Below are 19,941 nucleotides of genomic sequence, written 5' to 3' on the forward strand. Positions count from 1 at the left end.
AGTATTTCATAAGTTTTTTCATTTATTTTAAAGTTTATTTTTCGTGAAATGCTTAATTTGGGAATTTGAAAATTTCTACTTGCTCTATTGAATACGTAACCCAAGATATGTGCACTACGATTTACAACAAAAATGGATTGAGCTTTATGTTTCGAAATCCTTTTTTTAAATATTATATCGACTTTTGTGCGTGTGTAGTTGGCATTCCTTGTTTGCTTTCAGTTGTTGCCGTTTGTTTTTCATACTTTGCTCGCTGGTCCTTGGTCGCTTCATTAACTGTAAAAAATACACACGTTGTATATATGTAAATGAAGGCGACGGCGGCAGAATGCCACTTGCTGTTCTTGCTATTATTATGGCCATTGTTGTTGCGCTGCCCCGCGCTTCACACCTTTATTTGTATTTGTATTTGTATTTGTATTTGTGCAAGCGAAGCGCTGTCCTCGTCTTGTTGGGAATGCGTTTTCATTTCATTTCGTTTGGTCTGGTTTTGTTTGGCTGGAGAGCAGCGAACAAACAACGCCGACAACGGCGACATTTGGTCATCAGAATATATATGTCTCGGTGGGTGGGTGGTTGGGTGGTTGGGCGGTTGGTTTGTTTCGTTTGTTTCGTTTGTTGGCTGGGTGTTTTGTGTGTTTGTGTTTGGGCTTGGCAAAAGCATTCCAGGCCCCCTCGAAGACAAGGCCCAAATGCATGGGGGATGGGTGGATGAACCGCCCGTTGCGCCAATTTATGACCTGTCAGAAATTTCCCAACACAACATCGTCGACGGCGCCTTGAAGTGACTTAAAGTGCATGCCGCCCAAAAAAGTAGGCAACACTTTCTGCACTTTGTTGGCGGTGCAACGATTTTTGCTCCCTGTTATATGATGGATGGGCGGGGGGCTGTGGGTGAACGGTGAACGGTGAAGGGGGTTAACCGACCAACCATAACTTGCCCTCATTTAAAGCGAATTTTAATGGTGCTCCTCAAGCATGGTGTAGCTCGTTTAAAACAGTAAAAAAAGGTACTTAATAAAGAGTGCTTAGGTAGTGAATTTGTTTCAATAAACAATATTAAAGCAATTTATTTAATCTTATCTAGTTTATTTCGAATTAAGAGTAAACCAACACATATATAAACATGATTTTCAAAACCCCTTGTTTAATAGTTAGCAATTTAGATAATATAATAGTCCTTGAAATAGTTATACCTTTTACAGCAGTTATCTTGTTTATTTTATATTGAGTATACCAAATAAACTTTGTTTTCAAACCCGTTTGCTAAGAAATTTCAAATAAATTAATTTCTTTGATTTATCTTGTTAATTTCATAGTGAATATTCACTAACACATAAAACCTACTATTTTCTAAGCTCATAGCTAAAAAGTTAACATATTAGTTAAGGAACTTCTTACATAAGGTTGTATTAGCAACACTTAAATCAGATTACCTTGTTCAAAATCGAACATAGCAACCCATAAAATCCTTAAACATAAATTCAAAAACCAGTAAGTAACCACATCTGTATCATTTGCAAAACCCTTTTTGCTACACTTTCCCTCACGCCACCAACCTCACCTCAACAATATGCAATGATTTTTGCCAATCAAATTCATATTTCCCCACTTCAAAAATGATCCATTATAACAACGGCAGATGGTGCTCTATATATATCCCCCATATGTACATATATCGCTCACTCACTCTTTTTTGATTATCTCCGCCCATCAATACATAATCAGTTTTAAGTTTGCCTTCCTGTCGCTGCTGCCGAAACGGAATGCTGCTTACGACCCAATTCGTGTTTATTGCAATTTATATAAAGACTTTAACACGCCCTTTCACCCCCTGTTATCCGTCGACCGTCCTTTTTTTATTCGTTGCAAAAAAAAAAAAATAATAACCGCACTTTTGTTACACGAATTTTTTCACTTGCCCGAAATTGTTTTCTTCTCTTCGTCTGACGCGCAGATTTAATATTTCCGCACTATTGTCGGCTGGGCACCTTTTTCACCTGTTCACCTGTTCACCTGCTCACCAGGGGTGCAGTGTTGTGGTGTGTGGGTGTGTGGGAGGGGGTTGCCATGACGTTGTCAGGAGGGCACTTGTCACATGTCGGGGCCACGCCTCTTTGGCCAAAGAGGTGACGCCCACGCAGACAAACGCTTTATGGAGGTGTTGGCCCTCACCTCGGCCACGCCCCCAATACCCTCTTCCGCCATTTACGCCCCTTCCCTCAGGCCACCGCCCCTGTCGCGTTGGTTCAATGATGCTTTTTGACGGCTTTTGACTTTTTGGCATTGTTGTTGTCTACTGCTTTATATTTATATTGACGCTTTTTTACGCACACACAACGAGAGTACAGTTGCGGTCGATTTAAAAGTTAAGATTTTTTTAGTTAATTTTATTTTAATAACCACGACTCAATAATAATAATTTAAATACCTGTTTAAGTCGTGAAATGTATATATACTTGAAAAGTTTGACATTTCTATAATTGCTGTTTGCAGCTGTAAAAAAGCTCCCTCAACATTATTTTTTTCAACAATCCATAAAAAAAAATCCAAGGTAATTAAACAAAAATTATAAATGCAATTACATAAAATAGCTTATAGGCTAAGCTATTTTTTTGATCAGCAGAGGTGGGGTGCCATTTTTTTGTCCGCAATTGTAGGCGTTTTTTATCCCTTACTCCATTTATCTCTTTGGCACTTTCATATTTTTTTTTTTTTAACCCGCTTGTGGATTTCGATGTCTGGCCGAAACGCAACGAGCCACACAATGACCGACAAGCAACTGACAGCCGCAGCCTGCCCCACCACCCACCACCCACCACGCACCACTACCTTGCACCACCCGGCACAGCCTCCTCTCATTCATTCATTCAGTCAATCATGCAGCCATTCAATTTATCGTTGACTTAACTTTTTGATGGTTACAAAATGAAATTTATGGAAACTTTGGAGCGTCGTCGCTCCACTCACTTTTCACCAGTGACTGGTGGTGAGTTGGGAATTTTGGGAATTTTCGGGTACACATACAGGTATTTATTTGCAGGTCTTTATATTTGGAAATTATGGTTTTTAGTAACAAAATAAAAAAATCAAGTAAATAGGAAGGAAAATCAGTGTTTTACTGTTGCATAAAAAAGAGATTTTGAAAAACTTGCAATAGTATAATGATTTTTAATGTATAGGCATAGCCTTGTCAAAAAGTAGTACTTCTACCATCACTACCAGCTCGTCAACCTTTTCCAGCATCCACAAAACCAAACACCTGACACTGGTGTTTGGGCATCCATCAGAGGTCGAGTCTGGACCGAAAAGCGAGTGTTATCTTTGCGGTCGCATCTATAATGGGTTTTGTCACGTTGCAGACGAGTCTGGACCCCCCCTTTGCCCCTTACCCCTTGTTGACCCCCCCCAGCTGAGGCATGAAAACCCACGTCGACATCAATAAACTTGAAACAGAAAGGTACAAGGGAATGGAAAGGGTTCTGTCCTGTCCTCTGCATGTGTGTTGGCATATTCGAAATACATTTGCCTGCTTAAGCCGATTTTAAAACTCCGTCCAGTTAGTTGGGTCAGCTCAGCCCGGATTGGCCTTACACCGCCCCCAATTATAGCCCCCAAAAAGTGCTTAATAACTTTGGCACCAAATGGTGGCCACCCAGCGACAAGTGCATCAAATTGTCAGACATTTCGCCCACTGTTGACTTTCACCGAGCCCGGCCAAAAACATAATTGTTAAAGTCCAGCACCGGGTCTTCTCCGATATTGCGGTTGGGGGGACGATCCCAACCCCTCCTACATTTGGAGGACGCCCAATAAAAGCACATGCATGCAACAATAAATAAATTAGAACAAGGTGCGGTGTGGCTGGGCCCAAGCCCAAGCCCAAGTCCATATTACGTGTACACTGCGTGAAAATGCGACTGAAAGGGCTGGTTTAAATAAAGTATTAATAAGATCTGTGTTGCTTGCAAAACACTAGCTAGGCAGCGTTATTTGGCTTAATTTTGCTGCTGAAAATCAGAAAATTTGGTACCTTTAGCTCTAAGAATGGTACTGTACTGTAGCATGCAAATCATTTGAATGCTAAGGATTGAGCAAAAATCGTATCGTAAATTTAAATACAAAATTGGAATTATATCAACAGATAAAAACTTTCGCAACTGTGTTATTTAAGTGATTTAATTTGGTATTTAATTTTCTACAAACAATATTAATGTTTACAATAAGTCATTTTATAAACTATTTCATACATTCTTAGGAACATTTTATAATATACAAAGTTAAGATATACCATTTTATATAATATCTCATTAAGAAAGAATCGTGGGTAAAGCTGAGCTTGCTGTATTTTACCTAAAACTAAAATTGAATGTTATAATGCAAATTTAGAGAGATAATCGTTTACATTTAATCCTTTATAAACTATTTCATACATTTTGATGAACATTTTATAACATACGTTGTCGATGCTTAACTTTTTAATATTCAAATTAAAGAAAGAATTAGAGATTTGCAGTATTGATAAGGGAATTTCTGTGGTCTTTAACCCAACACTTGGTATTTTTCTCTCCAGTGTTTAAGCTCTCGCTTAATAACGGGTTAGTCAGGTGGGTGGTGGGTGGTGGGTGGTGTTTGGTGAGTAGTGGGTGGTGGGTGTCAAACGGTCCTTTAGAAAGGATGAGGGAGGGGGCTTTGCAGATAGGGCTACCGTTTTGTTGTCTGCTTGGCAGTCAGATGCAATTTATTGATAATATGCGGAACACAGGAAGGACATTGGGGCGGGGACACGGGGCACGGGGCATGGGGCGCAGGATACCCCTGAAAGTCAGCGCCAACTTTATGAGAATGCGACCTTTCTGCCATTATGTTGGTTATTTACACACACACTCTACACACACGGCCGCAGATGTCGAGGCAGTGCGCCAAAAGCCAAAAGCCAAAGCAAAAGCAAGAGCAGCAGCACAAAATTTGTTGCACAAATTGTGGCAACAAATTTTAGCGCAGACAATATTCAGTTGGTTCACGAAAATTTTAGCGAAGGGAAGTGAATTTAGTATGGTGTGGTGAGGGAAAGGGAAAGGAAGGGAACGGTAGTAAAGGGGTGGGGTGGGAAAAGTAAGGGGGTTGATAAAAGGGGGCGGAAGTGGATAAAAGAAGAAGCTGCCAAAAGTCAATTGCTGGAATCTCCTCACTTGACTTGACCGAAAGCCCGAACTTGTTGAACTTGTACTGTACTACGGCTTCACAGTTCAATCGGTTAAGGTTTCAATTCGTGCTGAATTTCTATACCAAAATGCAGCTGAATAAATGCTATTAAATTCACAATATATAGAAGCACATGTACATTTAGTAGTTCACAGGATTCACAAAAAAATAACAGATCAAACTAAGGGCCAATAACGAAATATGAAATATATTTAAATTAAACCCGACACACAAGCGCGAAAATAATTTTACAGCAGAGTGATTTTGATTCTGCATTTTTGATATAGCTAACAGTCTATTTATTCACTCAAACGCAGGCTTATGTATTTCTAAAGCTGAATACATTTTCATTTAAATACATTTAAAAATTCGATTTAATTTGAGAACATACTTGATAAAGTTTTATTTTCACTTATTTAAGCTTAAGAGAGTTGTTACATGTTACTAGAGGAAAGGTTTGATGGAAATAATTAGTTTATAAATAATAAAATCTTAAATTAACATAAATAGGAAAAAATTTATTTTAATTATATTTACAATAATATACGAAATTTCAGTGTCTGACCAAATAATGTACCCAAAGCTAAACAATGTGTCGCGTTTTTTCTTTGCAGGAATACAATACAAAGACTGCCTCATGCCATGCCATCCACTATTACCACCAACCCAACAGCGGCAGCAGCTACAATAGCTACAGCAGCCGTCGCCACCATCAGCATCAGCAGCTGACGTCATCAGCGTCAACGTCATCGTCCACATCATCACTGCAGCCGCCCCAGAACCATCGTTACTCCCTCACCCAGGATCGCATGAATCCCTTCGACCTGGATGTCTGTGATCCAAGGGAGATGGGCAGTAGGGAAGAGGAGGAGGAAGAGGAGGAGGAGGAGCAGGAGGAGGAGGAGCAGGAGGAGGAGGAGCAAGAGGAGAAGGAGGAGCCGGAGGAAAAGCCAAGGCTACGATACTGCGGGGGGAGTTACTACCAGAGGAGTCAGATGAACCGGAGGCGCCACTACAAGTACGACGCCGTGGAGGAGTGCTGTCGTCCGATTTGCCAGGAACAGCACTACGGCTCCATAGCGGATATGTTGTAAGGGGGGAAACGGGGATAGGGAACGGAATCACTTTAAAGCGAAACGCAAGGTACCTACAACAAAGTAACTACAAAAGAAATGCATGAAATGGAAAAGAGAGAGTATAATGAAGTCATATATCATATATGAGAAATAGATCGAGACGAATACCCCCCTGAAGACGAAGAAAATGAACGGTCATAGCGATTGGCGCGGTAGGAGCGATAAGAGATAAACGATTAACGATTAACGATAACCGATGAACGAATTGCACATGTTGAATAGATGTATATCGAAGTTTTTTTTTCCCGGCGGCCGAGATGAACATTTTAAACTAATCGTTACTAAGCACAGAATTGATCAATATATATATTCAAAATATATGTATTATTAACCATCTGGCAGATCTGGCACCGCTATATAATTAACTGTATGTTAGGCATATGTCTATATGGAGTATATATGTAACCCGCACTCACCCCACACGCAAAATCACAAAAACACCCACACTTATATAAATATATAAATACTTATATATTTATTCATGTACATACGAACTATGTTAAAGCCAATTTTTTTATTGCATCCGACTAGAAATATGTGACGGCGATAATTTTTTTTTGTGGACGAACGTGGAGACTAGATCTAGAAGATTGCACCACCATGTTGTCTACGCGTAAAGCAAACATGATCATTAAACATATATAAATCTAAATATATACGATTTTTTTTATTATTTATAAACTAGCAATGCTTGTACATAGAGTAAAGATTGTGGATTATACCTATACGAATATTAATATTAATAAAAAAGAATATTTAATAAAATGTGTTTTTTTTTTTTTTTGGTAACTTAAGCTCTGAGTGTTAAACAAATTGTAAATAAATTTGGACACACAAACAATTTAATTGACGCACAACCAACAGACGAAAGGGCTGAGAACAAATGCCAAGAAAAACGAAAGAAAATATTTGTCAATGCCTGTCAACTTTTTGCATTCGATTCGAGTGGCGCAACGAGCTCGAAAAAAGACAAAATCAATGGAAAAGCATTTAAAAAATAAACAAACCCACAAAAGTTAAATCTGTAATTTATGTGCATGTAGTTGAAATCGAAACAGTTGGCGAGTTGGTCTACTTACTTATTGAAAAATGTGTCTTAAGCAAATGCATATATAAGCCCATACATACTAATGATAAATGGTAAATGTACACCTTCACACACCCACACAGCAGGCACAGCAATAGAGAAACATTGTAAAGAATTTCATTTCCATTTCGAAAACTTTCCCCCAGTCAAACAAAAGTCCTTTTTCCCCGACTCAACTTGAACAATAATGAAAAAGAGCTGTTAAAATGCCAACTGCAAGACCTCAAGCCTCGGCCAGAAATGAATTCCTCAAAACAAAGGACTAGGGATGTTGATATGCTAAACGGATGTTGCGAAACCTCTAGTTATATAATTTTTTGAAACATTTTGCACAACGTTCTACAGCCATTTGAAACCTCTTAAAATAGGTGCCGTTAACCAAGCGATTTTACGTTGTCTGCTGGAGCAAGAATGTTTTGTTCAATTTCTGATCTTTTTTTCAAGAGTTGAGTATTTTTTGGAATCTTTTGAAATCAATGGGTCATTTAAAGTACGCGTTCATTTAATTTTGAATTTTTTGTATCTGACTAAATTAAACAAATCTTGCTTTACAATTTTAATTAATTAATAAAAAGCGCACAAAAAAAATGAAGAATTTAAAGTCCATATTATAGGTGTTTTGAAATGTAAAACAAGATATTTTAAAGAATCTTTTGTACTGTACTTCCAATATTTAATTAAAAGTGCTTTGAACATCAATTTTCAATCTGGCTGCGGCTTTTGAGGCTTTTCCGTGCACTTTCCAAAGTCCTGTATGTTTTCTGTCAAAAGTAAAAAGCAAATGACTATTATGAAGAGAAAGCGAAGCACCGTAGGGGAAATTCTAGAATCAAGTTGTAGCAACAATGGAAAATCCGATTGTCGAAAGTGGCGCCCAACGATGGCGCACTTTCCACCACGCACACAATAAGCGAAATCAAACAGACACTAACAGACAGACATGCATATACATGAAATTACAATTTTAAATTCCCAAGCTGCACTTTGCAGACTTTTAAATGTCTACATAAATATTAAACGCGAAGTAACGCAGAAGTCGCATTAGATATTGGATAAATCGTAAAATAAAGCAAAGTTTTAGCACCACAACCAAGTATATGTATAACGAATATGGGGATAAAGATATCCCGATCCGATCCCGATTCCGATCCCGATCGAGATCACAAGTGCTGACGTTCTTTGGGTCTCGCTAGATTTGCTTTGCTTCTGCCATCGCCCAAAATGTTTGCTTTGCCGGTGAATTTTCCGTTCGAAACTTTGGTTTTACCACAAAACAAAAAGCTTAAAATGTGATATTTTATAAAAACTAATGAAAACGTAACGAAAGAACGCAGCACAGAACTATATAGACAACCGATACCAACAACAACGGGCATTTCACGAGAGTTTACACCTTATTATGATTATTATTAATTATTATACTAATTTAAGCGAAACTGTAAGTAACGTTATGCATATTAATTATTACCGGAGGAACGAACGTTTTAAGTCTTAAAGTGGAACTTGGCGAAAAAACTTGGCCTAGAAAAACGAGAAAAGCGCAAAAAAATTAAATAAAGATTTAAATGCAAAACGAAAAACCCCCAAAAGAAACGAACTATTTTTCTTAACATAGCATCCACAGAGTGGACTGCGTGGAACTCGAACATGTTGTGCTCGCGTCATACAGTCCATGTTGCGAGTTGCTTGCCAACATGCTGCGAGCGCAACATGTTTGAGCGAACACGGGCTGCATACTTTTGGGCTGCGGGAACTTGTTGATTTCAAATTCGAGCATGGGTTGGCATCTCACCTTCAGCGGCGATCTTGGTGAGGATTAAGATCCTTTTAGCCATTATGTTTTATATATCGCTTAGTATATATTTTCGCCTTATCAACGGTAAGTATTAAGGATCAAGCTGCGGCCACACTACACCTATTATTTTAAGGGGTTCCCGTTTAAAGGCCTCATTTTTAACCATATTTTGAAATAAAAAATATTTCAAGTATTAATCCGGCATTGAAGCTTTGCAACAAGCTAATATAAGGTTAATATTAAGGTTATATATTAATTAATAAAACTCAGAGTCATAGACATAATTTTAAAAATAATTTTACAAAGCTTGGTAAGTGAATATAATTTGATTTATTATTGCATGTTATTTTAATTATTTTATAAGTCCAGCCAACATTCTTACAACTGTAATTTAAAAACATTAAAATTATTTAGATTTGAAATTTGTTTAATTTTTTAGAGACCTCAAAACAACGAAATACAATCAGAAAAACATTACCACTCAATATTAACTTACTCACAAAATGTAGTGTGTGTTGAAAATGTAATTATGCCTACATTAATAATTATGCATACATTAAGTGATTTTAAGTAAACCTTAAATGTTTAATATTTATATATTAACTTTCAATGCAACAACATTTGTATAATGCATTTCCTTTCCTTTTGCTTATTTTCATTTAAAAATAATAACACTTTTCTTTCATTTAATGCAGCTTGCATAGTTAAATTATTTTATTTCAATTTTTTAAAGATGTTCTTCGTGCAACTATTCATAGTTGAGCAATCCCATTTAACAATCGATTCAATCAGTTGCAAAATTTTCACAATTTTCACAAAAGCCGATTTATTGGCAATTTGTGCATCGTCTTTTGCTTACTGCATCTTTTGTTAGTTTCGCAATTATATTGTTTAAAATATTATGATTAAAAATGTAACGCTTCAGTGCATCGCTCAACTCGTAGTTTTCCCAGTTTCGGTTTCCCAGTTTCCCAGTTTTCAGCTCTGGCCAAGACTTTTCTGGCGGCTGGGAAAGCTCTCTGGAGCGGAAAATCCGCTTGGCAATTGCCATGAGCCATGAGCCATGAGCCAAGAGCTGGGCCATGGCCATCCGTCCGAATATCCATCTCCATCTATATCCATCCAGTCGGTCGCAGCAGCATTATGCAACAGCTTGCACTTGGCCACTATTCCTATTACTGGCCCTGGTTTATTGTTATTATTATTGCCGCTTTTTGTGTGCCACTTTTAGCTGCAGGATGGGCATGGGTATGGGCATGGGCACGGCTATGGGTATTGGTTTCATCTGCCAAGTGGGCTAAAGCCCACTTCAAGGCGCTTGCGGCCTAAGAATTTGCCCCAGGGTGAGTCACATTTAAAGAGTCCGCACCATAATGGGTTTTCTTTTATTTTATGTGACAGTCGTTGGTGTATGAGGCACACAGCATGTCCCATAACTATAATAGGTCATTTAATTTGTTTAATTTTACTGACCCCTGATTTTAATAGGAATACCAACGAAATTGTTAAATATTTCATTAGATATTTTTTTTATACATATAAACTTTGTAGCCAAGATTTTTTTGGAGTTTTTATGTTAGCATGCCACCAAAAAAAATCCCAATAGTAAAAATAAACATTAAAATATTTAAATATTTAAATGTAACATTGTTTGTTAAAACATAAACTAACTAAAAACATGATTTTGTTATTCTAAACATATTTAATTGACTTATCCAATAGAAAAATTGTAGATTTGTCATTTAAAACTAGTTTTTCCATACTTAAAAATAAAAATAAAAGTGTAACCCACTTTGGCTTAAACACAACTCCCCTTACGGCTAAATCAGCGCCGAAAACATTTAATTCAAAGTGAAAACATTTGGACTTACCATTATTTTTCTCTGAGTGTAGAAAATATAAAGGTAACTTAACTTTATAATAAAATGCCATCCAACAGCATTTTTTAACTACTTTACAACTCTTCAATGAAAATGAGTGTGACTTTTTATATTTACATTTACTTTGTTATATTTTGTTGGTTATATCACACAAAATGAAGCGGTCCTTCTATTAATTACAAAACCAAACTTATTTCGTATTACTTTTTCAGCACTTTTAATTAACAAAATATTATAAAGAGTCTTCATGTTGACATAGAAAACCAAACGAAATTATTTATAATGTTATATAGTGCCAAAGGCTTTGAACTACTTGATAACTTGAAACTTGAAAATGATCGTTTCATTTAACTCGAACGCCTTATATTTGTGCATACAAACTTTTGTACGATAATGGACACCGGATCACTTTCTCGAATAGAGCTGTTTATAAACATCAGACTGTTCAAGTATAGGACAGGGTAATTAAAGCTGCGTTTCCTGGACTAGATTTTCTTGCCAATTCCCTGCCTTTTTATTCCTGTCATGGTTCACTTGGGTTTTGCGAGTCGGTTGTTCTGTATCTGTAAAGCAATTAATAATAATTGGCTCTAAAAACCCCTTTTTGGACTGGACGATGGGCGTGTGTGGGGCGTGAATGGGGCGTGGATGGTCTGGGAGGATATGAAGGATATGGAGATAGGAGGATATGGAGATAGAAGGATAGGAGGATAGGTGGTCAGAGCGCTTGGGGTTCGGGTTTCGGTCTGGGAACTGTGACGGCTATTTGCAAATATTTACAACATCCGCTGCCCGTTCTGCACAAACAAAACCGAACACCAGCACAATTAAACACACTGACACACACACACACACACACACACACACACACTCGTGTGGGTGGGTATGTGGGTTGTGGGTGGGTTTATGTGAAAGTAGGAGCGAAAGGCACGCACTGATCCCCTCTCACTCGCACATGTGACTTCTGTGCGGGGCAAATAAAAGTTCTGAAATGCGATTATCTTGATGAATTGGAATTTGAATTTTAATTCTCCACTTTCGGACATATACACGGCACCAAATTTCCTGTAGTATAATATTGCCGATTTATTTCATTTCATTTTCATAAAAGACCGAGGTTTTTGTAATCGTTTAATCATAAGAATTAGACCAGGTTTTATTTTTTAAATTCCCAAGTAATTCTGGGAAAATGCAAGTATTATTAAGCTTAAGCTTATATAAACTAAGGGGAATCCAACATAAATACCCAGGGTCTTAAAGACACTGAAAGTATGCAAAACATACATATCTTGAGTCCGAAATAGAATTAATACGAAAGACAAAGTTATGTTTTTCACAGCATACTTGGCAATCCTCTATGATTTCCTCATAGTTATGGTTTCCTTTTTTGCCATCCTTAATTATCGTGTTGTTGGTATTGTTCTCAGTGCATGTGCTGGGTGGATGCCACTATATATGCTGGATGTGCGATGCGAGTGTTCAGTTGCAGACTTCTAGCCGAGGGCCATCCACTTATTTACCCCGAAAAAGTTCTCGCATTACCCGGCAAACAATTTGTTGTTGTTTGCGGGGTCCATTTCAGCTGGCGGACACGGACACGGACACGGACACGGCAACGGACATGGACATGGACATGGACATGGACATGGACATGGACGACCCGCCTTTTCCCTCAGTGTATTTGCCACACTCCATCAGTATCATCATCATTACGATCCTCCGCCGAGAATCATCATCATCAGAGTCGCATCAAGTGCCTCGTTGGGTTTTTTGTACCTGTTGTAATTGCATAACTGTCGAGGGCAAGTCTATGTGTGTGAGTGGGTGTGGGTGTGGGTATGAGTGTGTATTTTGTATCTGTGTCCGTATCTTTGCTATATATGTATCTGTATCCGCTGGTAGCCCCGTGTGCGTATCTGTATCTGTGTCACAGGCAATTCTCAAAAGCATAAAAGTCAAATTTGTCGCATGGCCCACGGAGACTGTGCCCCAGCGTCAGTTTTGTATTTCCCAGAGCAGCCGCAGGACCAGACAACTTCCCCCTTTTCCCCTTTTCCCCTTTCCCCCTTTTCCCCTTTTCTCTTTCCCCATTTCTCCCTTTCACTTTGGTGGGGAGACAGACGCACAGGTAATTGGCTTTGGTATCCCGTATCTCAGGCATTTGGATACATTTAGATACGCACACATGGGACAGCGTCAGCTCGAGCCAGGATAAATCGGGATGGAATATAGACATTTAGATACCCTACCCACAAGTCCTGACAGGGTAAATAATTCAATCCGAAAATGACGTTTGGAATGCCCAATATTGCACTCCAAACTCACAAAATGTAAACTTTATATAATGGCCAAGTTATGGTATCCACAGTTCCGATTTCAACTAGTTTGGCCTTTAAGGTCTTCAAACCATTTACTAATGTTATATTTAAATATGCTTACTGCATAAGAAGGGGTCAAAAAGTGTATTTTATCATGCAGAAATATCAAAGATACTATAATACCTATAATACCAGACAAAACTAATAAAATATAGTTGTTAGCCCATACCCATGTTATAATATATAAAAATTCTTTTGTTTGATTTGTTTGGTCTTCAAACAAATAGCCAAGATAAGCTTTCATTAAATAGGTAGTATATTTAGTATATATATATATATATATTGCTTTTGCATTGATAATAAGGTAAATTATTAAATTATTAATATAATAAATAAAAAATTCTATAAATAAGAATATGTAACTTATGATTTCTGATTTCTTATAAGTTTCTGTGTTTTAATTTGTAATTGACCTTATAGGTCTTTTTATTGATCTAGAAGAGGTTATCAAAACAATTGTTTTACACAACTTGCTTGTTAATTTATAACTGAAATCCCTAATGGACCATTTTCATTGCAGATAACCCACTTAACATTTGCAATGGTTCTGAAAGGTTGTCCAGGCTGGAAGTGGAAGGGTAAACCCCTCGAGTACTTGGTTCTCCAAAGAGCAGAGAAGGCACAGGGCATCCGAGGGTATCTCCGTATCTCCGTATCTGCGTATCTGCGTATCTGCGTATCTGCGTATCTGCGTATCTCGAAGTGGAACTGGAACTGGCGCTTGGGGCCGGGATCGGCACTCCGGGGATTGCGTGAAGTGGCCGTGGGTATAATGGACACCCAGTCAGGAGCAAATCAGGAGTCGAGGTGCCGACGAGCTTAGGAGTTCAGGAGCTGAGGAGCCGAGGAACCGAGGAGCTGAGGAGCCGAGGAGCTGAGGAGCGGGCAGCTCGCAAATGAACTCCGGCGTTGACACGGCATCCCACTTGCGATGACAGGCAGGTCGACCAGAGGATAAAAGCCACATACACAGCCGAGTTATGCGGCAATTAGTGCAGCAGGGGCTTTTGTGAAAACCCGAGAAGAATTCTCGGAATATAAGCCTGGGTGGCGATAACACCTTCGCACTCTGACGTGAGCTGGATCCGTGATGGATTCCACTGAATGTGGTGCTTCAACAATGCTTCCTTTGGATTTAAATGAGCCTTGTGCATTTCGTTTTACCTATTTCACAAAAAAGCTCAAAGAACTTTATTAGCTGCAAACAACAGCTGACTAAAAATTCCTTTGAGAAAAGTGCAATTTTAATGATCTTAAATGGGGGCTCCCACTTTGCCAACAGTGCATTCAGTTTGCTAATGAGCTGTGATGTTCTGTCGCCCACATTTGCCCCAAAGTATTTATGGCTGCCTTTTTTTTTTTTTTTTTTTTTTTATTTACAACTCTCCACTGGCTGGGTGCTAATAGGATTTCCCTCTGTTTATGTAGATGCTAATTAGAGGGCGAAACACATTTTTGCTGCCTTTTGGTTAATTGATGAAATGAAAACGAAGCGAGTGCGCGCCGGTCACAAACAACTTGGCCCAGAGTGTGCAAGCCGTAAAAAGAGGGCCAACTTATCGGACAGGCGACACGCCTGTGACCGTGTCGAAGGCCCACCCAAAAAACACCACCACCACCACCCCCTTTTGGCCAATGCAAATGAGCCCAAGAGTAGACAACGATGATAAATATCGCTTTAAATGACAAAGAGGACAGCGGGTGATGAGGGGCTGCGATAATAAACCACCAAATTAATTGCAACGCATAAAAACACTGGAAAATGGGAAAAAATTAAGCACGATCGAATTGTGGTCATTTGTTTTTTTGAAATGACAATGGTTTTCGAATGATTTTGTATTTTTCTAAGTGAAAAACTTTTATAAATTGTAGCATATTATGCGAACTTTATAATATATATTAACATTGAGCTGAAGGCTTCTAGCAGCTCAAACCGTTTTTGTTAGGTTTTAATTTTAACCATAAGTTAGCATTAAAAAAAAATTAATATATATTATGATGTAGCCCTTTACAAATAAGTCAAAAAATTAATTTATTAAAATTTTGTATCAAAACTAAATCAATTTTTGTTCAATCGAACGGGAATATTATTATAATTAATTTTTCAATAAACGCTTTTCAAAATTCGGCTTTTCTATCAAAACAAAATAGATTTGTTGTAATTTAATTTATTTACTTCTGACAAAAAAGTGAATAAAATAAATAAGGGCTAAAGGTTGAAATCGAATGGCATTTATATATATTTTTTGCGTTTGTTTTTAAATCGTTCAAATCATAGTAAGAACAGGCCTCCTTTGTTAGCTAACGGGTCCGCTCATTAGCGACAAAAGAAAGTGGAAATGCTGCCTTGTCAGCCACCTGACGCTTCTGGCCAAAGAGTGACTTGCAGCTCCTTTGGGCCATCGGTCCTTGGTAATTGCCCGCCTAATTGGATGCATCAACATCGGTGTTGTCAACTTGGCCAGCTCTCGTTTCGGTTCGGATGCGGAAAATGTCCACAAGAATTATCGGCCATGCTGCAATTGCCAGTTGAAAGAGAAACGGAGTTTGCTCATTTCATTTCAGTGGTCATTGCAAACACACACAGAGAAAAATTATTACCTTCTTGGATATAACAATACTTTATTTTCATTGATGTTTTTTTTATTTATTTATATGTACCCAGTAACCTGTTAGTTATTTTCTATGTAAGAAAATTAAAAATTATTTGTAAACAAAAATATACAAAAAATAAACATTTATAAATTCTTGCTTTTCAACTAATCTTACTTTGCTTTTATTCCATTTAATATATGTATGTTATTTATGTTCTCAAAGGACGAATGTGTATTGTTTATTTCAAAAACGACTTCAAAAGGCCCTTGTGTGGATTAACAAATAATACTTTGAAATAGGCTTAACACCTTGTAGGCCCCATTTGACATTCTTAAGGTTAAAAGGGTCGATTTTTGGCTGTGCAACTGAGCATGACAGTGGCTTACCCACAGCCTCCGAAGTCCTTTTCGGTCAATTATGAAAGCCAATTAAAGCGCCAGCGCCACGATTTGCTCGAACCTGAACAGGTGCACTGGTGAACTGGTGAGCTGGTGATCTGGTGAACAGGTGAACAGGTGAAAAGGTGAGGAAAGGGGAAAAGCGGGGCGAGAATTCGAGGCACGCGGCTAATTGGAGGACTTGTTGCTACCGCAATTTCACATTTCTCTCCGGCGTGCGAAGTGCGAGCAAACCTTCGGCCAATGTCTGGAATTTGATTTCGCCCGCAGGTGAGATGACCGCAAAATGTTTGCCAAGCTGGAGGAAATGAGCTGCAGCAAGTAGAAATCGTGCGTTCGGAACTGGTGGTTTTCAAGAGCTCACGAGTGGGTATCCAAAAGGATTCCAAATCCTTGCCGAATTTCCCCTGTTTAACAACGGTTTCAGCTATGTGAAAATAGCCTCAATTGACGGCGCTCAAATTAAGTGTTCTTAATTATCGAAACATTTGGGAAAATCAAACTTACTTATGTGTTTATACAAAGGTAGAGAAAGAAAGAAATAAATCGTGTGTCTTGTTCAACTAAAATGTTATTGCTTTACTTTCTTATTCTTTATAAATATGTTCAAAAGAGTTTAATTTGTAAGAGTAAACTTAGGTTTTTGTTCTTTAGTTCCTACACTACAATTTCATAATGTTTCTAAATTCATAACACAAAAAATCAATGAGCTGTTAAATAAAACCCATTACATTTTTGTTAGGAACTCTATTTATGGAATATAAGTAAACGACAAATTTACTTAAAGAAAAGCCTGTAGCAATCATCAAATGTTTGTCAATATTAGATTGCTTAAAAGTACACTTTACTTGTTAAAGTTCCGCTGGCATCATTTCAATTGCTGGCAATCTCTGGCCACCATCCAATTATCGTAACAAGTGCGCCTATAAATTTTGCAGTTCAGAAGTAAAGTAAGTGCCTGGCCTAGAAATTTATGATAATTGTGAAATATGTGGCCAAAACACTCGACTGGAAGACCGGTACTGTTCTGTTTTCTTTTTTTTTTTTATTTTCGACCCTGCAGGTCGCTGAAGTCTTCAGCATCTCTGGTTAAATGGCCGAAAGAGGGGTGGGAAAGAGGGGGGGGGCTTACTAAAAGTCATCGGTGTCGTTGCTGCTGCTGCATTGATTTTTCGCTGCTTTTGCTGCTGATTTTGCTGCTGCTACTGCTACTGCTTCCGAGCAAATGTCATTGACCACTTGGCGAACAACAAAGGGGCGTTGCAGGGGGGGCGGGGCCACTCGCCACAGTCAACAACCACCAAAAGTAATCATCGCAAACGTTGCTTTGGGTCGGCAATGGAAAGACAAGGACGAGAAGGAGTAGGAGTTGGAAAGAAGCACAAGGGCTGACTCTGCAACGACATCCAGCTGTGTGAGCTGCGAGCGTCAAGGAAAACTAAATATGACGGCCTTTGCTCCAGCCACAACCCACCGTAAGCCACCCATCACCCACCACCCACCACCCACCATCCACCGCCCCCTGCCATTATCCGTGCATTATTCCTGCGCCCGCTGACCACCAGTCCGAGCCGAAGTTGTTTCCCAGCCGGGAAAACTGCAAGGAGCAATGCGATTAACGTTTCAATATGCGACAGTTGCAGCGCGACTTTCGAGCGGCTACACTCGCAGAAATGCGGCTGGTATTTACACATTTAAAAGTAACCTTAATTTAAGAAAAACTTACCTCAAATTTCAGCCTAAGCCATATATTTTGGAAAGGAAACTAAATCATATGGGCTTAGCTCATTGTTTGGGTCATTTATTCCAAATTTAAGGTCAATTTGTTTTATGACTGTATAAATAATAATTTTGAAGGCTTTGCAAAAATGCTACCATTAATAAAACCCTATTATATAAATATATATTAAATATATGCATTAAAATTGTTTGATTTATTCATACACTTGAAATATTCTAAAAATTATTGACAAACTGTATAGACTAGATTTATATGCCAGGTTATTGATCTGAATAAGCTGAGTTTCGAGTTGAGTTTATCTAACTAAACTAAGCCAAGTTGTAGTGGCTTAGATGAAATTTGATCCATAACAGAAGCTAGGGATAGATTTATAGATTGATACCAAAAACATTATCTCTTATAGAAATACTTAAATTTGGACAATATTTGTGCTTTTAGGTAAAATATAGATTACATTTTTAGGCACTTATTTCCTTTAATTTAGTCCATTAGGAATTACAGAATTTAGGGCGATGTTCTTGCTGCTTAGTTAATGTGTAGACTACATTTTTAGGCCACTGGTTTTTCTTTAATTTAGTTAATTTTAGAAATACCAAAAAATAAACTTTTTTAGGTTAATGTATAGATATAATTTTTGTTTGTTGACTCCTTAAAGTTAAAGTTAAGGTTAAAGTTCATCATGGAAAACCAAAAATTTGACTATATTTTTACTTTTCGGAAATGTTTATATTACTTTAAAAATCAGTCATTGTATTTTTCTAAAAATACCAAAGCCTTAACTATATTTCTACTCTTTAGGAAATGTGCAAAATTTCTTTTTCGGTCATCTTTAAATTGAATTACTTATAAACTGACCTTTTCTTCCACTGCATTCTTTGGGGTGGCGAGCGGTGGGTAGTTGGCGGGGAGGGTGTTAATTTACCATACATGTGGCACGTCTCGCCTCCTTTCTATGCTGCTTTCTATTCCACACCCTGCCATCGCATCGCATCGCATCCCATCCCATCTCGTCCCGTTCAGTTCAGTTCTCGTCTCCTGTCGCTCTGCGGACCTCCTGCGGTCCAGAGCCATGGCTGCATTCATAGAAAATTACGCGCTAAGCTGCAGTCGCAGTCGGATTCTGATTCTGATTCTGATTCTGATTCTGATTCTGATTCGGATTGGGATTGGACTTGTGGACTTTCGGACTTCTGGACTACTGGACTACTGGAGTCCAACTCGGACCGGACTTGGGTTCGCTGAACGGGATTGGGCGCATGATTGGGCTCTTGAATTGGTTTGGAAATGGAATTGGCCTGGGGACTGCTGTGATTTCGGACATTATAACTTTGGCGCAGGATCGTTGCAGAAATTCTCATATATTTGCGAAAGCCACGAAAGGTGGGTATTTGCAGCTCGCAAGACAAAAGTGCGGTTGACAAATTGTTTACGTAACCTAAGCAGTTGAAGAGGGGGAACGGATTAAGCTTGTTGCATAAAGCTAAATCCAATGGAAAGTCGGACACAAAGATGGGTTTTCCGCTTATGCGGCTGATTAGGGTTGGCTTAAAAGTTACGTACTATTATATATTTTAAAGGCTATACTATATATTTTAAGATCACCGAGACCTCCCAGTTGTCGACCCTCGAGCGAGGTAATTAGCTCTCCAAAACCTTTAGTCCAAGGATATCGGCTTTCCGCTCTCTAGATTTCCGCATCTGCCGGATCCGAGCTTGTTAGCTGTCA

General features: G+C 38.4%; 1 protein-coding gene across 1 annotated transcript in view; it reads left to right on the forward strand.

Moving 5' to 3' along the window:
* The window catches only part of LOC108134844 (hornerin), a 96,277-nt gene extending 90,345 nt beyond the window's left edge, over positions 1 to 5,932 (forward strand). The window contains exon 7 of the mRNA XM_017255305.2: positions 5,820 to 5,932. The gene's annotated coding sequence lies outside the window, so the exon portion shown is untranslated. The remainder of the gene's footprint in view (positions 1 to 5,819) is intronic.
* The last annotated feature ends 14,009 nt before the right edge of the window (positions 5,933 to 19,941 follow it).

This window comes from Drosophila elegans, unplaced genomic scaffold (assembly GCF_018152505.1).
Source record: "Drosophila elegans isolate 14027-0461.03 unplaced genomic scaffold, ASM1815250v1 contig_149, whole genome shotgun sequence".
In the NCBI taxonomy this organism is placed as follows: domain Eukaryota; kingdom Metazoa; phylum Arthropoda; class Insecta; order Diptera; family Drosophilidae; genus Drosophila; species Drosophila elegans.